Source organism: Arachis ipaensis, chromosome B7 (genome assembly GCF_059453495.1).
Source record: "Arachis ipaensis isolate K30076 ecotype BB chromosome B7, ASM5945349v1, whole genome shotgun sequence".
Classification (NCBI taxonomy): Eukaryota; Viridiplantae; Streptophyta; class Magnoliopsida; order Fabales; family Fabaceae; genus Arachis; species Arachis ipaensis.
In genome coordinates, this window is record NC_142442.1 from 99,756,549 (window position 1) to 99,759,756 (window position 3,208).

Genomic DNA, 3,208 nt, shown 5'->3' on the forward strand with positions numbered 1-3,208 from the left:
CCAGGCCAGAATGGCTCTGTTCAGAATTCTCTGTCTGTTGCTGAGAAGATGATGGAAAAGGTTTGCTATTGCTAAACCTATTTCTTCCACCATTATTATTGAAGCCTTGTTGAGGCTTCTGTTGGTCCTTCCATGAGAAATTTGGATGATTTCTCCATGAAGGATTATAGGTGTTTCCATAGGGTTCTCCCATGTAATTCACCTCTGCCATTGCAGGGTTCTCAGGATCATAAGCTTCTTCTTCAGAAGATGCTTCTTTAGTACTGTTGGATACAGCTTGCAATCTATTCAGACTCTGAGAAATCATATTGACTTTCCGAGTCAATATTTTGTTATGAGCCAATATGGCATTCCGAGTATCAATTTCAAGAACTCCCCTTTTCTGAGGCGTCCCATTGTTCACAGGACCCCTTTCAGAGGTGTATATAAACTGGTTTTTTGCAACCATTTCAATGAGTTCCTGAGCTTCTGCAGGGGTTTGCAGATGAAGAGATCTTCCTGTAGAATGGTCCAATGACATTTTTACCAACTCAGATAGACCATCATAGAATATACATATGATGCTCCATTCTGGAAGCATGTCAGTAGGACACCTTTTGATCATTTGCTTATATCTTTCCCAAGCTTCATAGAGGGACTCACCTTCCTTTTGTCTGAAGGTTTGGATTTCCACTCTAAGCTTGCTCATCTTTTGAGGTGGAAAGAATTTGGCCAGGAAAGCACTGACCAGCTTTTCCCAAGAGTTTAGGCTTTCCTTAGGTTGTGAATCCAACCATGTTCTAGCTCTGTCTCTTACAGCAAAAGGGAAAAGCATAAGCCTATAGACCTAGAGATTAACTCTATTGGTCTTGACAGTGTCACAGATTTGCAAGAATTCAGCTAAGAACTGGTGAGGATCTTCCAACGGAAGTCCATGAAACTTGCAATTCTGTTACATTAGAGAAACTAATTGAGGCTTAAGCTCAAAGTTGTTTGCTCCAATGGCAGGAATTGAGATGCTTCTTCCATAGAAGTCAGTAGAGGGTGCAATGAAGTCACCAAGCATCTTCCTTACATCTCCACCATTGTTATTGGGTTCGGCCATGTCTCCTTCTTTTTCGAAAATTTCTGTTAGGTCCTCTCTAGAGGGTTGTGCTTTAGCTTCCCTTAGTTTCCTCTTAAGAGTCCTTTTAGGTTCAGGATCAGCTTCAATAAGAATGTCTTTATCCCTGTTCCTACTCATATGAAAAAGAAGAGAACAGAAAAGAAGAGGAATCCTTTATGTCACAGTATAGAGATTCCTTATGTGAGTAGAAGAAGAGAAGAATAGAAGAATGAGAAGTGAGAAATTCGAACACAGAGGGGGAGAGAGGGTTCAAATTTTAAGAAGAAGAGAAGTGTTAGTGATTAAATAAATAAATAGAAAGAGATGAGAGAGAGGGAGAATTCGAAATTTACATTAAAATAAAAGGAAAATATTTTTGTTTTTATTTTAATTATTAGTTAGTATTCAAAAATTAAAAAGAGAAATAAAATTAAATTAAAATTTAAAACAATTAGTTAATTAAAATGAATTTTGAAAAAGTGGGGAGGTGTTTTCGAAAATTAGAGAGAGGAAAGTAGTTAAATAGTTTTGAAAAAGATAAGAATTTTAAAATCAAACAAAAAAGTTAAGTGGTTAATTGAAAAAGATTTTGAAAATCAATTTTGAAAAGATAAGAAGTTAGAAAAGATTTTGAAATTAATTTTGAAAAAGATATGATTGAAATTTATTTTGAAAAAGATTTGAAAAAGAAATTTAAAAAGATTTGATTTTGAAATTAAAGTTGATTACTTGACTAACAAGAAACTAAAAGGTATGATTTTAAAATTTAAAGATTGATCCTTACTTAATAGGCAAGCAACAATTTGAAATTTTGAATTAATCACATTAATTGTTAGCATTTAATTTTGAAAATATGAAATAAAAGTAAGAAAAATATTTTGAAAATCAAATTTTAAAAGTTTTCGGAATATATGAAAGAGAAAATGAAAAAGATTTGATTTTTGAAAAAGTTTTGAAAAGATAGGATTTTTAAATTGAAAATTTGACTTGACAAACAACTAGATTTTTAAAACTTTTGACTAAATCAAACCAAATTTTCGAAAATTTTGAGCAAAAAAAGGAAAAGATATTTTTTTTAATTTTTAATGAGGAGAGAGAAAAACATCAAAATGACTCAAAACATGAAAATTCAAGATCAAAACATATGCAAGAACACTTTGAATGTCAAGATGAACAGTAAGAAAACTTTGAATGTCAACATGAACACGAAGAACTTATTTTTGAAAATTTTTAAGAAAAGAAAAACATGCAAGACACCAAACATAGAAATTTTCAAACTTTAGACACTAACAAATTGAAAATGCATATGAAAAACAAGAAAAGACACAAAACAAGAAAATGAAAAAATCAAATAAGGAAAATCATCAAGAACAACTTGAAGATTATGAAGAACACATGATTTTTCGAAAATTTTAAGAAAAGTTAAAAAGATGTAATTGACACCAAACTTAAAAATTGACACTAGACTCAAACAATAAACATCAAATTATTTTTGGTTTTATGATTTTATTAAATTTTTTTTTTGTATTTTTTGAAAATTATTTGGAAAAAGAAAAATAAGGATTTCAAAATTTTTAATAAGAATTCCAAGAATCATGCAATGTTAGTCTAAAACTCCGGTCCAGGAATTAGACATGACTTACTAGTCAGCCAAGCTTTATGTGAAAGCTTCGGTCCAAAACACTAGACATGGCCAATGGCCAGCCAAGCTTTAGCAGAACATTACATTCAACAGCAAGATTGATAGAAATCAACAAGCTCTTGTGATGATAAGTTGAAACCTCGGTCCAAAAGATTAGACATGGCTTCACAGCCAGCCAGACTACAACAGATCATCATGAAACTCTAGAATCCATTCTTAAAAATTCTGAAGTCATAGAATAATTTATTTTTTTTTTAAATTTTTCGAAAATAAAATGCTTAAAAATAAAATAAAATTACCTAATCTGAGCAACAAGATGAACCGTCAGTTGTCCAAACTCGAACAATCCCCGGCAACGGCGCCAAAAACTTGGTGCACGAAATTGTGATCGCAACGGCGCCAAAAACTTGGTACGCACGTTCATAATCTCAATTCTTCTTCACGACTCCGCACAACTAACCAGCAACTGCACTGGGTCGTCC

At 32.5% G+C, this 3,208-nt stretch overlaps 1 non-coding gene across 1 annotated transcript; it reads left to right on the forward strand.

Moving 5' to 3' along the window:
- Positions 1 to 574: 574 nt before the first annotated feature.
- Positions 575 to 682, forward strand: LOC148553503 (small nucleolar RNA R71). Its single transcript, XR_015893923.1, has one exon. It is a non-coding gene; the product is annotated as a small nucleolar RNA R71 (small nucleolar RNA).
- Positions 683 to 3,208: the final 2,526 nt, after the last annotated feature.